General features: G+C 40.3%; 1 protein-coding gene across 1 annotated transcript in view; it reads left to right on the forward strand.

Annotated features, from left to right (window-relative positions):
* LOC149235402 (organelle RRM domain-containing protein 2, mitochondrial-like) overlaps window positions 1-19,473 on the forward strand; it is a 132,909-nt gene that overhangs the window by 7,921 nt on the left and 105,515 nt on the right. The window lies entirely within an intron of this gene.

The following is a 19,473-nucleotide window of genomic DNA, read 5'->3' on the forward strand; positions in this document are numbered from 1 at the left end:
TCTGATCAAGATTGGATTCTGCAAGGAATAGTTATGTCAAATCTCCCACGATGGCCTGATTATAGACTGGTTCAGTAGAGCGAACTTGTATGAAGTGTCACGTGTCACTGTTTCAACCTTAGGACCTGAAACCGATACAAAGAAAACTACAGTCCATCCTCTTTCTGTAACTTCTTACGAAATTTCAATCTGATGCTCAAAGAAAAATTTATGACGATTTTCCCAAGGTCACCTATTTGGAATGTAATTCGGGGGCCTGCTGAAACCATAAATGTCTTAGACCGTATCTCCGAAAATGTAGTGAAGACAAATCTGAAATTCGGGAACGAGCTTCACAAGGTTTTTAGCTCAAATGGGTTTTAATTTCAGAGTCTGAAACTTTGTAGAAAAATAATTATAGCGAAAATGCCACGATGGCCTGTTTGAGATGGAATTCTGGAGCTTGCAAAAACCCTAACTTCCTAAAATCATATCTCCGAAAATATAGCAAGAAAAGATCTGAAATTCGGACTCGAGGTTCAACGAGATTTTGTCTTAAATGGTTGTTTTTTAGCTTCTGAAACGTCGCAGAGAAAACGTTATAGAGGAAATTCCACAATGACCTGTTTGGAGCAGCGAAACCCTAGAATCCAAAGCTCTGATACCAAATGTTATGAAACCAGCTCACAAAAAGATAGAAAAGAAAGATAAATGCCTTACAATTCAGCCTCTTTGAGGGGGCAACCTCCTTTACATTACACAAATGAATAATTTTTGGATGATACAAATGACAAGACCTCCTTTCTATATATAGGAGTCTAAGGGGTCATAATATAATCAGAGTCGACATAACAATAATAATGTAAGGCCACAATAATAACAATAGTGGGCTTCTATGGGGCACAATAATAAGAATATGAGGACTAGATGGGCACAACAATATAATAAGAGGGTTGTACTAATAACAATAAGGGTTTACACTAGTAGTATAGGGACCTAACAGTGTCTCAGCAGGAGAAGGATGAACCACTCATCCTGCCTACATAGCAAACCACTAGGGGAAGGCTGAACCACTCACCCTATGGTTTCTCATCACTCCAAGAAGTACCCCAAGCCCCCTGGAGCTCCTAAAGCTCAATATCCATATCATACAGGACCCTCAAGAGAGGGTCTCTCCACGACTCCTAGTCATTCTCAGAAAGGCAAGAATTTGACCTTTTACAGGGGCTTTGTCAGAGTATTAGCGACGTGCACATCCGTTTGTTAATTTTAGGTATGTTCTATGCTGATAGCAAATTTACTTCAATTTTCCATATTAGCTCAATATCAATTCCAGATTAGCAATCATATTTAGCATGATAGTAAAATGTCGATAGAACATAAACATAAATTGCAGAAGACAAGCCAAGACAAGAGGACACAAGATGTGGCGCTAGTCAAGGACAAACCCTAATGTGGGAAAACCCTTGATCAATTCTTCTTATATGTTCTTCAATAGTTCAATAGAGAGAGAGAGATAGTACATATACATCAAAAGTCAACACTTTGACTTGTCAAGATAAGAGCAGAGATCTTCTCTAAGAAGATGTCTCATGAGGTAGTTGATATGGACTCAGGTGATTCCATCACCTTGCTATACCTATCACAGTGCTGCACCATGTTGCACCATCATACCATGTCCATCATCATTGAGCTGCACCATGTTGCTCCACTGTTGAGTTGTACCTCATCATGCTGTACCCAACATGCTGCACTTCATCATTGTGCTGCACTGTTCATCATGTTGCATCACTGTCACTAAGCTGCTCTTCATCACAATGCTGCTCCCATCACCAAGCTGAACTCAATCATTACACTGCACTACACTACTGTCTCTAACACCATGCTGCATCCAACTACTACATCTAGATATGTAGCTGCATCCATCTGCTGTATCTAAACATGTTGCATCCAACCATGTTGCATATTCCAGAATGCTGTCCTCCTCCTGCATAAGGAGCGACACTACTTTTGTCATGCTGCCAAGACTGATACCACTGTCTTAGCTTCTGGCTATGGCCTACGGCCTACCCCAACAACATGATAAGCTATGATCCCACAATCTTAGGAACAATTTTACTCACAAGGTTGACATCAACATGTGGCCACTGAAATACAATGTTGATCCTTCAAGACTCTATGTGCTATTAGAGCTTCTTCTCCTCAGTGTATTGAGGTTTCTTATTGCTGTAGCAGTTCCTCTAGCCAGCGTAGTAGAGCCCTCCTTAACTGCTGGTTAGAACCTCTTGAGACAACGTATAGGATCTCCTCATAAAGCAGCTAAAGGGACTTCTCCCTTCAACGTGGTTGGTCTTAAGGATTGCGACCAAGATGTGCTAGGTAACAACACCTAAAACACATTCTTTAGGACTGTAAACTTAGCCTCTTTCTTACAACGAATTAGTGGTATAGAAGACTGCAACTAGGGCTCATTTGAGGCTTCCTTTGACAGCGTATGGAAGCCTCCTTGCTGCGTTGAGGAGCCTTCTTTTAGGATAGAGAAAGAGTCTCTATTTACATTGATAACACCTGTAGCTAGGGCATGACAAGACCTGCAGCTAGGGCATGATAGGACCTGTGGCTAGGGTATGATAGGACTGCGCATTAGGGATTTTCCTTCAGCTGTGTATAGGCCTCCTTCATCGTGCTAGATCTCCTCGCTTGGACTGCGGCTAACCTTCATGAACTGTGGCTAAGTCTCCTCGTTTGGACTGCGGTTAGATCACCTTCTTTAGGACTGCCGCTAGGGCAGTATTAGACCTCTTCTTGACTGCGGCCAGACTGTTTCTAGGGCTTCTTGTTTAGTCTCCTTTCCTCCTGCGTCTAGGGCTTCATCCTCTTAGATTTAACAAGTGGAGAGAAATCAAGAGTGAAGTTGATGGGAGTCAGTTGGTGTGAGGGATGATGGAGCGACAGTGGCAGAGCTAGAGTGCCAAAGTCTGAAGCAACGTAGTGGAGTGTTGCAGCAGTGTGGAAGGAACAAAGCAAATACAACAACAACATAGTAGCATCAGAGGGTTAGCATAGATTAGCAGCAGAGGTAGCTTCAGCGTTCAGGGACATCCAAACTGACCAACATGTCAGCTTTTCGGTGGTTTTTTCAGTTGCTTACTTCTCAGCAACTGAGTTGCAGTGCAACAGTTAGCAGTGGCAGTCCTATGGGTAGCATGATGCAACATATTGAGAGGTAGCTACAATACAGATGCAGTAGTGACAATGGCAGTGTCATGGGTAGCAGTACAAATTGCAGCAGTGCAGTGGATGAAGGGTAGCAGGCCGAGCATCAGCAGTGCAGAGGACCGATGTTGTGGATCAATGTGATACTTCTGTTGGGAAGTATTGCTAGAGCATATTCCTCGCTAAGAGGGAGTGTTGATTTTTGGGTAGCATCGAATGTGCCCTTGCTTCGAAATTTTGTGGAGGGGCTAGAACACATGAGATCTCCAAGACCTTGAAATCGTTTGGTGAAATTCTACCGGATTGTATTTTATTAAAATAATTAATATTTTTAATGGGGTTCCTAAGTCTAAACTTAAGAAAATTAAAACATTAATGGGTATTAATGAAAATATGGGTGAGAATCTTCTAAGAGACGAGGATAAAGTCTAATTTAATCTTAGCCGTTGATTAGAGATTAGATCACGACCGTTGATTTCTCACAGGAAAAGTATAAAGGAAGGTTTGGGGTCAACTGGAGAACACACACTAAGAGAGCAACACTTGAGCTAGTTTGAAATTCTGGGGCATGGTTTGCTGAGAATTTCGGAGTGAGTTTCTAGTGCAGAGAGGGGCAATTTGGCAGAGGGACTTCAGTCCAAGGCCGAGAATACATAGTAGATAGGTAGCACAGCACTAGGGAGAGACCATGCAGCTCTAGAAGGGGTGACACAGAGGCTAGAGGAGCTGACACAGTGACTTAGAGGCAGCGCTGGGGTTTCTGTGAGGCAGATCGTGTAGTAGTTCAAAAGATCATTTTCTGAGCCAGGAAGGCTCATTGGGAGGGTGACGCCGCTCCTAGAGGAGGTGACATAGTTCCAGCGCAGCGCTAGGAGTAGCCATCACTGCATAGCACTGGGGACAATGTAGTCACCTGCGGGGTTTGTTCATCCAGTTGCTGGATTCGCCAAAATATCTGTCTTCGGAAAGAGGTACTTCTACCAGGTTTATTCTCTGTTGGGTGAGCCGGATTTGGCACCCTAGTTGTATTCAAAAATATGCTTAATAATAAAACCCTCATATCTGTTGCACCGGTTTTCCCACATGGGTTTTTCCAGGGATGTTTAGTCCAAAAGTAAGTGTGTCCTTTGTATGGTTGTCTCATTTATTTTTCAGTTCTTGATCTATATAGTGGTGTAGGCTGCAGTGTATTTGTATTAATATTTTCTGAATATTTATGAAAATAACTTGGTAAAATGAAGAACACAAATAGGTAATGCAAATCAGTTTAATGCAGTAGGATTTCTGGTTTGTTAGATTCAAAAAATTTCACAAGATTTGCCCAACGAAAAAAAATGTGCTGCTCCCTCTCCCTCTGGAATCACTCGATCTAGAAGGATCGAATTTTTCTGCCCCTCTTAGAAAAAATCAGTCTTCCTTAAGCAATTCGACCTTCTGACAAAAGACTGCGCTGCCCTTGGGAATTTCGGCCTATTGCCCACACTGAGCAGTGAAAATCCTTTTTTTTGCCTCTAAGCTCTCCGACTATTCAATTGTGCTCTGATACTATGTGAAATTTTTATCTACTGCAACAGCTGGAAATAATTCTTCTAACTGAAAATTTAATTATGCAATTTATTTGCTACGACAAACAACAAATAAAATCACAACTACAATTTTAACCGTAAAAATACCGCGGAAAATAAAACACTGAAAATTGAGAAATTCTAGCACACACACAAGAAATTTGACACAATTATTTTTGGACAATTGTCCCTGGAAAAACCCAATGCAGGAAAACTAGTACAACAAATGAGGGTTTTATTATTATTCTTCAGTAGAAATTCTAAGTACAATAATTTATAAGCCCAACTTGCAATCTAATTTGAGGAAAATACTGGCAAAATTATTGTGAGAATTTTCTCTCATCCCACAACTACTTTCTGCCTCCGAAATTACCTCCCTAGCCTCTGCGCTGAGCCTCTTGCATCACCCTCTGTGTAGAGCTTACTTTGACCCTGTGAGAATTTCGTCCTTCCTTTGCCTCTTTCGGGGACTAGAAACCTTCGTCTCGGAATGTTGCTACCCCCCTCTTCCACCTGCTACTCACCCTTTGGGTCTATCTTCTCTGCTGAGCTATTGTTACTGATAAAATCGAACTGCTTGGGCTACTGAGTATCTACACTGGTGTCTCCTCGATCACCACATCGATCTCCTCTTATAATCCACTGTTGGAGCACCAACGACCAAGATTAAAACTTAATCAATAGCTAGGATCATCTCTGGATCGATCTATGTGAGTTTCTAGATGATTCTCACCTTATCTAAATTAATACTGATTAATGAACGATATTCCCTAAGTTTAGACTTAGGAAATATTTACAAAACGGTTAATAATCTAATTGAGATGCTTCTAGGCGGAATTTACAGAAACGATTTCTGTGTTTTGGAGATCTCATGTATTCTAGCCTCTCTATAATGTCCCTTCCTAAATATTTTCTAAGGCAAAGAACTCAATTTTGTAAATTTGTTAATTTTGGTCTAAAGGCAAATTTTGGAGGCAAGTCTTAGGAAAAGTGGGTCAAAGAGCTTTTAGTGGAATGTGGGGGCCACCCACCACAAATAATATGCACCCCTTAGTAGGTAATTTGAATTTCCTAAGGGAGGTCGAAAATCAAAGGAGGGACCCACATGAGACCAAGGGCCAACAAGTATAAATAGGTGGAGAGAAGCATCATTTGGGGCTTTTTGACATTTTGATAACTGATTGTCTCTCTAGCTGTTTAGTTGAGTTACAAGTGCTTCTTAGCACAAGACCTTCTCAAGGAGTGAAGCTCAACCTTTCTTCGATGGACCTTGAATGCCGCCCTAGGAAGGATTTACCTTGCTCTGGAGGCTGGGAGAGAGACATCAAGCATGTACATGCTATTTTGGTTTAGTTGGGACACAAAAGGAGAAGCCATGCAGTCATTGGGGAGGATTGGTACCGGAATTGAGGCCTCTACTGCTGCAGGGGTGTTTCTTGGTCAGATTCCAGCCAAAGGAAGAAGATTTCGAGAGGAAAAGGGGAGTCCTTCACTGCTGTACGAATCGCTGGAAAGTGGTACTACGCCATCCTCTACAGGCCTGTGCAATCCTTCTTGGGTGTTGGTTGTGTGGAGTGTCGGTTGGAGGATTTAGGGGCTGAGCTGTTGGGATTTCATTTGGAGGGTGATTGTGGGGAGATTGCTAGCATTTTGGAGCAACAAACATCATTTTCTGCTACAGGTGGAGTTTTCTGGTTTTGGAGGAGGGCCAAGCTATTTGGGGTCGAATTTGGAGGGTCAAAACCAGAGCAAACTCTTTCTGGGTTTTCTGTGATTTTGGCAAGGATCATAGCCCTAAATTTACAGAATTTTCTGGGCAGTTTTGAGGGGCTAAATCAGGGGGCCAAGTAAGCCAACAATGTAGAAAAACTGGGCCAACGTAGATTTCTGGAGGGAAAAACTATTGCAGTAGTTGCGCATTGAGATATTGATAACCTAGGGCTTGTAGCTTGCCTTGAGCAAGCCCACGTGCATTCCTTCCAATTTTTATTGTACTCCAATAGTTTACATATAAAAAATTGGCCATTTTGGTGTTCCAGAGCATTTTCTATTTATGGGTGTTTGCTGAAATTTGTTTGTGCTGTTATTTTAGTGCATGTCTTTGATTATCGCTATAGAATTTCTATTCAGAATATTACACTCTCCACCAAATTTCGTGGCTAGAACACATCTGATGCCACAAAAAATTAACAGATCTAGCCTCCTAGCTGTTGAAGAATCTTTGGGCAAAGTAGTGTAGTGTGATTCTTCGTTACTTGATAACAATTTGTGGAGTATTTTTACTTTTCCTTATTAGCTTATTCTTCTTCTTCTTCTTATTAGTGAATATGTGTGTACTTCATCAAACTGCTACCAAAACATAAAAACAAGAACACACGAAGTTGGCTCTCTGCCAGGGCCAAAACCTCTCTTCTCTTGAGAGGAAAAACTTTGAGTAAATTTCTCTTATTGAAGCTTCTATTGATCAATGCCAAACCCTAGACCCCTGACAAGAGTATCCTCCAAGCACAAGTCAAGTCCTTCCTTCTTTCTGCACCTTATTCCCCGACACTTCTTCCGGCACTTTGTTTTTCGACACTTCGTCCTCCTTCTTCCGGCACTTCATTACTCCTTGGTGGTAGGCTCTCTTTTGCTAGTTCTAGAAGAGATGTTTCTTCTTGATCCTAAGTGTACCTACTCACATAGGATGACTTTTCTTCTCTTCACCAATCGAGCTTCTTCTTCACGTAAGATTGCAGACTTGATGTGGCAGCACTGCAGCCCTATACCTCGCATGTGTGGGAGGTTTAGTGGTGTATTTGCTTCCTTTCTCCTTCGTATGTGAGACTCTCTTCTTCGCTCCAATGAGAGGCCTTAAAGGCCTAAGTTTCAGGCCCAAACAATAAGAAGTATGGCACTGTATATTGCTCTTGATATGTCCACAAAAAGCCCTCCTTTTCTCGCACATGTGATTGTGTTTTGCCCTAGAAATAGTCCTTTAATCTTCGCTTAGAATTCTCCCTCCTTTGCTGCATTAGAGGCTCTTTATTTTTGGTTTGTCTCACTCTAATCTCGGCTTCTTGTCTTCTCTTATTTTAGAGATCCTTTAATGTGTTATATAGGAGTGGACAACCTCTATATATAGAGGTTTGTCCCTCCATTTAGGCCGACTAGAAGGCTGACTTGTCACCTTGTTTGTAGGCTGACTTTGAGGGTTTTTTGGAGGCCGATTTGTTGAGCAGACTTTGGATAGTTTCTATGGTGGTGTAGCATGCTTGAAGGAGCTTCTTGATGGTGCTTTTGCATAGGAGTAGACTTGACTTTACTTGGAGGTTTTTCTCTTTGACTTTAATATATATTTATACATGATGTAACATGCCCTTAAGGTCTTCAACATAATTCTTTTGACTCTTTGACTCACCTATAGCACTTTGACATGTGCTAGACCTACTTCAATGAGCAAGAAACTCATCGACATATATTATAAAAATAATATTTCTTTTTTTGAATAAGTACAAATATCAAAAGTACATTTATGAAGATTGAACCTAGTTACATTTCCTTCAACACTCCCTCTTAATTAGGGAGGTATTCATACAACATTACAAGGTGTTTGGCTATTATCAATCTTTGAAGAATTCACATAAGAGAAACTGGATTAGCAATCCATCTGTTATAGCATCATATCCATCAACATTGTCATAGTGCAAGGCCTTGACTAACAACTCCATCTCTTCATGAGATCATGAGCTACAATGCTGGCGAGACCAATGATTCATAGACACCTTCAATCATTGTCTCTCAAGGTACATACCCACTCGGGTGTTCATTGAGTATGACCTTCTAGGACTATTCTTGTCTTGGGTTCCCAACCCTCAAAGAATATCGGTCCCCTTGCCTACTCCTGTCTTGGATGCCCTACACATCCTCAAAGAGTATCAGATGCCATATGATTACCCAATCCTCCCATTCTTTCTTCCCAAGTGAAGACAAGAATGTTGTGTCTATCTTATGTCTACATTTCCATTCATGGACTTCATCGGGAGTTACGACTGTCAGTTCTGGTCTAGTGCATGACCCATGAAATGGAAAAACACAATTGTCACTCCTTTGTAATCAGGGGTGATCCAAAACTCCCTCTTGATCAGGGATCTGTCAGAGCTCCCTCTTAACTAGGGACTTTTTCCTTCGTTAGCAACTTCTTCTTCGTGGGTTCTTCAGCTGCTTGATTTCCTTCCTTTCTTTGATGTCATGAAGTCTTTGTTCGAATTTCTTCTAGGTAGGGCACCATCCATCGTTCAATTTCCTTCTTGGTTTGTCATGTCATTGCTTCCTTTGTGGAAAGTTTCTTTCTTGCCATACATCAGGTTTCGTCACCTGGCTACTCTTTTTTCATCTGTCCATGCTTCAGAATACTCTTCTCATGGATGCTTTGTTGTACTTGCTTGTTTACATGCTTCGACCTAGTAGCCCATCATGACTTCATCCTGATATTGCTTCTGTTAGTGTCTATCAGTCCTGCCAGTCACCAGTGATCAAATGTACTCTTTCAAAGTTTTGATAGGGTCCTAAGTCAAATTTTTATAGTTTCAATAGGTTTTCAAATAAAAATTTGGTCATTGGTTAGTGTGTCTAGGTATGTTACTACTACTTTCGTTTCATAGTCAAAATGCCATCTTGGTCATGCAGTCACTCTTTGTGATGAGTCATCAATAAAGTGTCTTGATCACCATCTCAGTCATCATCTCATGGTCAGTCCCACTGCAAGGTTCAAAGTCCAAATCATCAGTTTCATAATCCATTAGGTGTCATTATTAGGTCAAGTCATCAAAATGGTCAAAAATAGTCATGACATCACTTATGGTCAATTATTATGAGAGTAGTAATTAAGGGAAAAAATGTTCAAGGAGATTTCAGCTTGTTTCAACATCCTCATTCATATTTCATGTACCTACCTCATAAATCCCCTCATTCCCTCCTAAACTCCTTTTTCCTTGGGAAAATCCTTAAATCCTATCCAAAACCCATTTTTCCTCTGTTATCATGTTAACTCCCAAACCTTAGTCGCATTTCCATTTCATTTACAAACTCTAGCTACGTTTCCATTGACTTGGTTAATATTCAAACTCTAGTCGTAAACCATTGTTTATCAAAGTATCACATCGCATTATATATAAACCCCGCGCCACTCCCGCTGTAATAAACTGGGCCTGCAGGCCATGTGTCGCCATATCACACGATCTCGCTATTGCATATCGCATGAAACAATAAAACAACCGCCCGTCACGCTCCACCTGTGATTGCGATAAGCTCTCCCTTTCCCGATTGCGATTGTGATATCACAAAGTTCCTTTCCCCTTTGCCGATATCGCATATCGCACGTTCCTCCCCGCCAATTGCGATATCGTAAGTCCCGTAACCCTTCCGCTCGCCGATTGCGATAAGTCTCCCCCCGTTGATTACGATATCACAATTGGGGATCACACGAGTCTTAAGTCCCTCCTCTGCCGACACCCTTTCCGAGTTGCGATTGCGATGGACCCGAAAAGTTATGGATTGTTGTTTTTAAGATTTTAGGCCTGGCATATCGAAAAACCATGAAAAATTAGTGTTAAAGCCCTGTTGACCTCTATTGGTCAACTACCCATGCAGTGCACCCCGTTTTTCTTGACAGAAAGAAGCAGCACCTGATCAGCATATCCGTGCCATCCTGCCATCATCAGCAGCTTGATTTTTTTTGATTGTAAACCCAGTCTGCATGTATTAATTGTAAATAATCTTAGCAGACATGAGTCATGTATGTATTTTGCCTAGGTGGACCTAACTTTCTGATGATAATCTACGTCCCGGAAGGTTTTTCGTCTCACCGATCCACGGATCGGCAGAGTTTTCCTTCAAACCTGACCCCAAAGCCGGGATTGATTTTGTCATTAGAACTTTAGGAGAATCCTAGTGTGTTGATCTGCTAGATTATCGTGGTGTCGCAGAGCTGGGTGATTTATGAGGGTCTGTATTAAGTGGGTTTGTCCCCTTGAGATGTAAATTGTAAAAGTCATGATGTAATGTGTCCTGAGGGTCGATTAAATCCCCTCATGAGTCCTAAGTCCTAGGTCCTAGGTGATGTTTCTGAAAGCTTAGTTCAGTGATCCATGTTAAATGAATTAAAAAATAAAAAAATGAATAAAAATAATAAAATAATAAAAAATAATAAAAAATTAAAAAATGAAGCAAAAACCCTAACTAATAAAATAATAATATTTTAAGTTAATAAATCGACGGATGAGATCAAGAGATGTCTTGATCCTCATCAACGGTCGAGATCATTTCTACATGGATCACTCGAACTAGCCGTTAGGATCATTTCCTTTATATAGGGTCTTAGGGGGTCATTTCAAGGCATTCGATCTGTGAGTCAAAGACTGAAGAAGCTCTCTTGTAAATTTGTTTCTGGTTAATAAAGAAGACTTTGGGGTCCATATCTTGCTGGTGTTACTCTCTTGAAATGCTGTGAGATTGTTTTTTATTTTCTGCATATGTTATTTTCAGCTGTTAAATAGCTTTGTAGAGTATTGTGGGTACAGGTATCTTGCTCACTTTCTAGGGTTTGGGTGCTGTTAGGGTTTCTGAAGTAATGGCAGGTATCTCCATTACTTCCTGAGATCTAGCAGCATTCTTGCCCTCTTTACTGATGGTTGTTTCTGAGCTGTGCAGAAAAACCCTTGCTGAAGAAGATTTGGTGGGCGTTAGAGGAAGTTCTCGGCTGAACTAGCCAACTCCCACAAGCATTTTCTGCTGAGCCCAGTGGATTTGATCCTGGGTCTATCATTCGGTTTTATTTTTCTGATCTGCATGAGAGAATTTCTGAAGTTTTTTCACAGTGACAATCTGAAATTTCTTCTCTTTAAAATTTTCCTGTTCTTATTGTTAAATCTGGCTGTGAAGGGGCTAAATCTGTACATTAAATTAGCTGATCTAGGGTTTCAATTTTTTTTTATTTTTTTATATACAGTTTTCATTAGGGTTTTGTCTTTTTGGCAATTGCAGAACTGCCATCAAGGGTAACACGCCGTCACACTGTGCATAAGCAACAGATTTCAACGAAAGGCATTTTTTGGTTTGCTGGTTTATACATGCACAAACACACTTTTCTGGGAAATATATTGGTTATTACATTTGCAAAATACAACATTCTGCTATTAAAATTTGTGCAAAGCAGTGAGGACGTAGTCTCAGCCGAATCTCATATGCGCGCATTTCTTGTCGTAAAGCTGAAACTTGAAAATCGAAAAACCCTGCAACGAGAGCTGGAAAACCCTGCATCGAGAGCTGGAAACCGCATAACAATCCATCACGCAGTCAACAGCATAAAAAATCGAGATTTGTTTTGGGCAAAGCCTGCTCGTTGTTTTTCAGAGGTTATATGTACCTCCGCCGTCTTCATACGTCTGCAAACCCTCAGGCGTAAGCATTCAGGGTTTTGACTCTGCTCAAAACGATTTCTTCCGGTCCGCCGCTATTACCTGTGCCATCATTTCGAAGGGATTTCATTGTTCATAACGTCACGATTCTGGGCAAACCCGTGGAAGCTCCAGGTAACAAAACCAACTTCTATTCGATCCTCAACCACTGCAATCCGTCCGCTGTCCTTTCTCTCGGGTCAGGTATGCTGCGTATCGATTTATTTTCGTAAGCGTGAATGAGTCCTGAGAGAGTTACGGCTCAGTTTTTGGTTTTGGGTAGATTGTATTAATTTTTAACATTACGCTTTTTTAATATTTACATAGTTCGTAAATCTTTTATATTTAAATTTTGATTTTGTGTTTAGTGTAGTTACGTTTCAGTCATAGTTTTTAGTTAGATTTTATTTTGTTTTATTTAGTTTTGTTTTAATTAAGTTTTTTAATATGTTAGCGTTAGTGCTTTAGGTTAGATTTTAGTTCAATTTAAATTAATTTTAATTCAATTTTTCTTTAGATTTATTTGGTAATTTTTTTAGATTTTCTTATAATAAAATAAAAAAAATAAAATATTTTCTTTAGTTTTATTTTTAATGGCTAGAATTTTTTTTAGATTTTTTCCTTTTTTGATTTTTAAAATATAAAAAATAAAAATAAAAAGGTTTAGGTTTTGTTTTATATATATATATTTTTTTATAGTTTAGTTTTAAAGTTAATTTAGTTTTAGAATTTTAATTTTTAGATTTTTTAATTTCCATAATATTGAAAAATAAAAAAAAAATTGAAAAAAGATTTAAAAAATTTTTGAAAAAATAAAAATTTTGTGGGAAATTATTTTTGCAAGTCTCAGGAGCTTTCACGTTATATCTTTATTGCTGAGATCTAAAGTTTTCAAGCCGAGATGCGAAATTGATATCTGGTTGATGGTTTATGATTCTCGTGGTGATTTAAAGTATTCATCTTTTCAAATTTTTAGCTGCTGGATATCGTTTTTGTCATTCTAAGAGCATTGTGTTTTAGCTGATGATAGATGATTGCTGTTCATGGTCCATCTTTTTATATCATTTAACAAGTAATCATTTTAATAACAATCTCTTAAGGCACTGGTATGCTAAATTAACCAAATCCATTGACCCCCTTTTTTTTATATATCGTATCTCGTGTTTCCCAACCAACTGGTCGACAGTTGGCCTCATCATCTCACAGGGACTACCCCCCTTAGCCGCGGGAAACAAGCTTAAACGGAGGGATCGGGGATCAGAGTGACAGCCCCCGGTCTGAGCGTTGTCGTGCCAATCCGCGCGACAACAAGCCCCTCCTCTGCTTTGCGATAGCGATGCCAAAAATCACCCTCCCGGACGCGATGTTTTATAGATTGTGTCTGTTAAAGTTTCGGGTCTAGCCCATCGGCAGCACACTATGAAACATGGTAAAAGGCCCCTCTCCTTGATACGATTGCGATATACAACGACCCAGATCAACGACCCAGGTTTAATCGGCCCGAATCAATAGTCCCAGATCAACAGTTAATAAATCCTCCCAGATGGTCAAATCAATTCATTTTTTGCGCTCCTGGACACGTTTTTTTGCTGTTTTCATATTATTTCCCTATTGAATGATCACGACCTCCTTTCACAGAGCACCAAATCATCCATTCCACCTCTGCTCAAACAAAATGCAGAAAAACAGGGACAACATGACATAAAAGACAACAAAGTAACAACACAGCTCATCTGTCAGCAGGATTAACATAAATGTCTATTCAAGGCCTCAGTTACCACCAGAATGCCCAAAACAGCACCAGAAACTCAGCTGACCGATATTATTAGCAGTTTGAAACTATTTTTATAATTTTTGTAACAAATCTTGAATTTTGTTTCAAGATATTTATTTTTAAATAATTGTATAAATACTTCAGATTTCGAAGTATTGTGGGTTGGATGTTTGTGAATCATAGCTTGGAGCTAATTCACATTTTGCAGTAATATAACAGGCAGTTGCAGTTATTATCTTGGGATTGTTGTGGTATGTTTCTGTGACAATGTTTTCTCTGATATTTCTTTTTCCTACCAGCTCTATGCTTTTCTTGTGATCATCTCATGAGTTTTAAACAAAATTCATAGGTTATATGCTCTGTTTTGTTGAGATTTTCATGCTAGTGTTTTTTCTTCTTGATGAATGAATTCATGGTTACATCCTCATTCTGATCCTCTACCTTTTCATCTCTGCACCACCCAACAACTTATTTCTGTCACTGATCACGCCTACCTTGCCCCATTATATCTCTGCAATTGATCATTAGAAACCTTAGCCTAGTTCCTAGATCTATGAGCTTCATCCAGCAAAAATCTAAAATCAACACCCTTGAGCTTAATATCTAGCCTAACATTTTATTTCCTCTCCAGTCACTTCATTGGCTGTGAGATCCTTGAGAGAGTCTTTGATTTGGTAGGGCTAGCTGCCAAGTCCAAATATTGGTTTGAGGTTACCTCCTTGGCTTCCTTTCTCAGCCTTGGGACACCGAGGAGTGCTAACAACTTCAACATTGCTTTTTCGTTTGTTGGATGGCTTCTTCATCACAACATCTTCATAGAGTAGAATCAGTTACCTGCATCTTTCATATCTCCAAGGCCTTCATAGGTGTCAAGGGTCCTTCCTTCCTTTGTCAGAGTTGTCCTGCCTTATTTCGGGATATATCTTCAAAGTATATTATCAGATAGTGAATCTCGTAGATGATGGTGTTCCTCACATGCTTGATCTCTTTCTTCATTTGCTCCTTCTTAGGTAGATAGGTCAACCATCTTATGCTTCTTGTGAGAGCATTTCTTCCTTGCTTGTTTCCTGGACTAGTCAACATTTCTTCTTGCTTCGTAGTCAGCAATCTTATACTCCTTATGTGAGCATATTCTTTTGTTGACCTTCATTGCATTGTAGTACATGCCTTTGAGCATGTTCTTGGTGAAAGAGATTCTTTCATACTTGATCATGTTATAGAACTATTCCCATGACTCAATAATATACAAATGACTAAACTTTGATGCATACATACCTCATCTTGATTCTCCTTTGATCATCTTAGCTTCATTTGGTTGTCCTTGGTGTGGCCCTTCTTGCTTCATCTTAGCTTGCCTGCATATCATCCTTTTCTTGAATCCCATGAATGGGATTCCCAATGAGACATCTGCTTTGGTTCATGAACCTTCTTTTGAAGATTCCATCATAGGATCTTAGAGACCCTTGCCTTGCAAATGTTCCTTTCCTTTTGATGATGGAGATCTTCTAAGATTCTTAATCATGATCAATTTTCTTTCATCATGGATGAGGTCCTATACTTGGAATGCTTCTTCTACATGAATATCTCGAGCTATATCTGCCATGCTCCTATACTCTAGAGGATATTTCTACCCATGCATTTTTATTCTTATTATAAATGGTACATCTTCATGAGTATCTAGAACTCTATGTACATCATGCTTCTTGATTCTAGAGGATGGTTCTAGCAATGCAATATTCCTACATGCTCCTATATTATTTAAAAAACTTGAAAGAAGACTAGAAGTAAATAGTTTGACTTAGTCATAGTAGAGATTCGAAGGATCTTCCTTCTTTTCTTCTTCTTTCACCTCTTGAGTCATGTGAGCTTCTTCCCTTTTTCTTTTGTTGTTGTTGTCCTTCTTAAGCTTAGGACAATCCCTTTTGTAGTGTCCATATTTTTGACATCCAAAGCATTGGATTTTGGAAATGTCTTTGTTGTTTGTTCTTCGTGGACCAAACTTGCCAAATTTACTCTTTCTCTTGGCCATGGTAGCAAATGCTTTTTCCTTTGATCCCACATCTTCTTTTGCCTTGAGCCTGGTTTCCTCTGTCCTGCATAGAGACCACATTTCACTGAGAGTGGTTGCTTCCTTCTTGGCATATATGCTTGATGTGAAGTTGCCCCAATCCTCAGGTAGAGCATTGAGTACTACAGTGGTCATTTCTCTGTCAGACATGACTTCCCCAAGCTCTTGAAGTTGATCTCTCATTTCAAATATTTTCATGAAGTAGGGAGCTATTCCTTCCTTTGTTATCTTCATCTTGTATAATTCATTCCTCAGAGATATCACTTCTCTGGTTGTGGATACCGAGAATAGCTCTACTAGCTTATCATAAATTTCTTTCGATGTCTCAAATTTGGAGACATAGGGAATGAGAGAGTCTTTGATTGATTCTATCAGAATCCTTTGAGCTCTTGTCTCATCCTTATTGTACTTGGCTAAGGCTTGAGTTTGTTCCTTAGCAGGGATAGTGATATTCCCTTTGACATGTTCTAGGAGTTCATTCTCCTTGAGAAGTAGATCAGTCCTCTTCTTCCATGCAAGAAAGTTATTGGTACCTACCAATTTATTGCTTTCCTTGCAAAAAGACATTGATGTATATTTAGAAGGGGACATGTACTTACTTGATAGATTTTGAGATGTAATGGATTTGCTTCCTCCTTGAAGACTTGATGGCTTGCCTTCCTAGGATCTTGATGTTCTTCAAGTTGCCTTCTTCAAGTGGACTTGCTTGATGATGAGATTTTCTTGATGACTTGTAGCTTGATGTAGGTCTTGCTTCAATTTGCTCTTCTTTGTAGGTGCCTTTATGTAAGGCTCTTCTTCTAGCTTTGTAGACCTCCTTGATGAATGATGGATTGTAGACCCTTCTTGTCCTTGAAGTGATTGAGACTTCTAGGCTTGATGCTTCGACTTTGTAGATGCTTCTCCTTGATGAGTGTTCTTGAGTTGCCCTTTCCTTGATGTGTCACCTTAGCTCTGATACCATGTTGAAGAATCTTAGGGCAAAGTAGTGTAGTGTGATTCTTCGTTACTTGATAACAATTTGTGGAGTATTTTTACTTTTCCTTATTAGCTTATTCTTCTTCTTCTTCTTATTAGTGCATATGTGTGTACTTCATCAAACTGCTACCAAAACATAAAAACAAGAACACACGAAGTTGGCTCTCTGCCAAGGCCAAAACTTCTCTTCTCTTGAGAGGAAAAACCTTGAGTGAATTTCTCTTATTGAAGCTTCTATTGATAAATGCCAAACCCTAGACCCCTGACACGAGTATCCTCAAGCACAAGTCAAGTCCTTCCTTCTTTCTGCACCTTATTCCACAGCACTTCTTCCGGCACTTCATCCTCCTTCTTCCAACACTTTTTTTTTTCTGGCACTTCATCCTCCTTCTTCCGGACTTCATTATTCCTTGGTGGTAGGCTCTCTTATGCTAGTTCTAGAAGAGATGTTTCTTCTTGATCCTAAGTGTACCTACTCACATAGGATGATGCTTTTCTTCTCTTCACCAATTGAGCTTCTTCTTCATGTAAGATTGCAGACTTGATGTGGCAGCACTGCAGCCCTAAACCTCGCACGTGTGGGAGGTTTCGTGGTGTATTTGGTTCCTTTCTCCTTCGTATGTGAGAGTCTCTTCTTTGCTCCAATGAGAGGCCTTATAGGCCTAAAAGGCCCAAACAATGAGAAGTATGGGACTGATATATTGCTGCTGATATGTCCACGAAATCCCTCCTTTTCTCGCACGTGTGACTACGTTTTGCCCTAGAAACAATCCTTCAATATTCACTTAGACTTCCCCCCTTTGCTGCACTAGAGGCTCTTTATCTTTGGCTTGTCTCACTCTAATCTCGGCTCCTTGTCTTCACTTATTTCAGAGATCCTTTAATGCGTTATAGAGGAGTGGACAACCTCTATATATAGAGGTTTGTCCCTCCATTTAGGCCGACTAGAAGGCTGACTTGTCACCCTATTTGTAGGCCGACATTAAGGGTTGTTTGGAGGTCGATTTGTTGAGCAGACTTTGGATAGTTTCTATGGTGGTGTAGCATGCTTGAAGGAGCTTCTTGATGGTGCCTTTGCATAGGAGTAGACTTGACTTTGCTTGGAGGTTTTTCTCTTTGACTTTATTAAATATTTATACATGATGTACCATGCCCTTAAGGTCTTCAACATAATTCTTTTGACTCTTTGACTCACCTATAGCACTTTGACATGTGCTAGACCTACTTCAATGAGCAAGAAACTCATTGAAATATATTATAAAAATAATATTTCTTCTCTTGAATAAGTACAAATATCAAAAGTACATTTATGAAGACTGAACCGAGTTACATTTCCTTCAACACCAGCTTCCTCCAAGCTGAACGTTCAGCCCAAGGAAGGAATTCGTCTAACATTTTGTAGTGATTCGTGGCAAATTTTTGTGTTTGCAGGTGTTTGATTTTTTTTTTTAGGCCTTAAGGCCTAGCCATTGTTGGAGTCATGATTGCCGTTACACCAAAACCCGCAGGTGGTAGGAAACGAACGCATCGCCAGAGTTAACGGATCCACGAGAGTTGGTTAAGCCATGTCGCGAAACACACGGGGAGCGCTGGATTATCCAATGCCCAACAATCTCCCCCCCAACGTGAGCCAGGTGTGATTCGAACTCCAGACCTTTGGCTTTGATACCACTTATTGGAGTCATGATTGCAGTTACACCAAAACCCGCAAGTGTTAGTAAACGGACGCATCGCCAGAGTTAACGGATGCACAAGATTTGGTTAAGCCATGTGGCGAAACACATGGAGAGCACTAGGTTATCCAATGCCCAACATCCGTCCCCCATTTTTGGCCTAGCTGTGAGGCCTAGTGGCCTCCTAGGGCCCTCGACCCTCCTTTTTCCCTTGGCTGCAACCCTTTTAGGGCTGGCCGTGTCCTCTTAAGGCCGTTGGCCCCCCTCTAGGGTAGCTGTCTAGCCCTCTAAGGGCCTCGGTCCCCTCTCTCTTGCTTGGCCGCAGCCTTGGGCTACGCTTAGAAGCCCTCGACCCCTCTTTTTGCTTACCCGCAACCCCTAAGGGGCCTAAGTTCTAACCCTTAGCTGCTGGACCTTCTAGGGCCTTTTCTTGCCCAACGTCAGCCTCTTAGGGCTTGACGTCAACCCTTGTGGGCTTGATTCCACTCATTATCCCTTTTTTGGTCTCATTTGCTCCATCGTTACCCCTTTGGCTGCTAGCCTTGCCTCTTGCCTTTTCTAGCCCTAGTCTTGGGGTTTTCTAGCTCTATAGCTCTTACCCTATCTTTGTTTTCAGTCATCTCTGATTTTTGCATTGTTTTATTGAGCTAATATCTTGTTTTGTAGTGTGTTTTCTTGCTAACTTGGTGGTTGCAAGTAGCCAAGCTTATTGGAATTCAAACTAGCCCTCAACTAGGCCCTTAGGCCTCTTGGTTTGCCTCTCTTTTCCTGATTTTATTCTCTA

This window comes from Pinus tabuliformis, chromosome 8, assembly GCF_031772625.1.
Source record: "Pinus tabuliformis cultivar Carrire ecotype Pingquan chromosome 8, CPIR1, whole genome shotgun sequence".
Lineage (NCBI taxonomy): Eukaryota > Viridiplantae > Streptophyta > Pinopsida > Pinales > Pinaceae > Pinus > Pinus tabuliformis.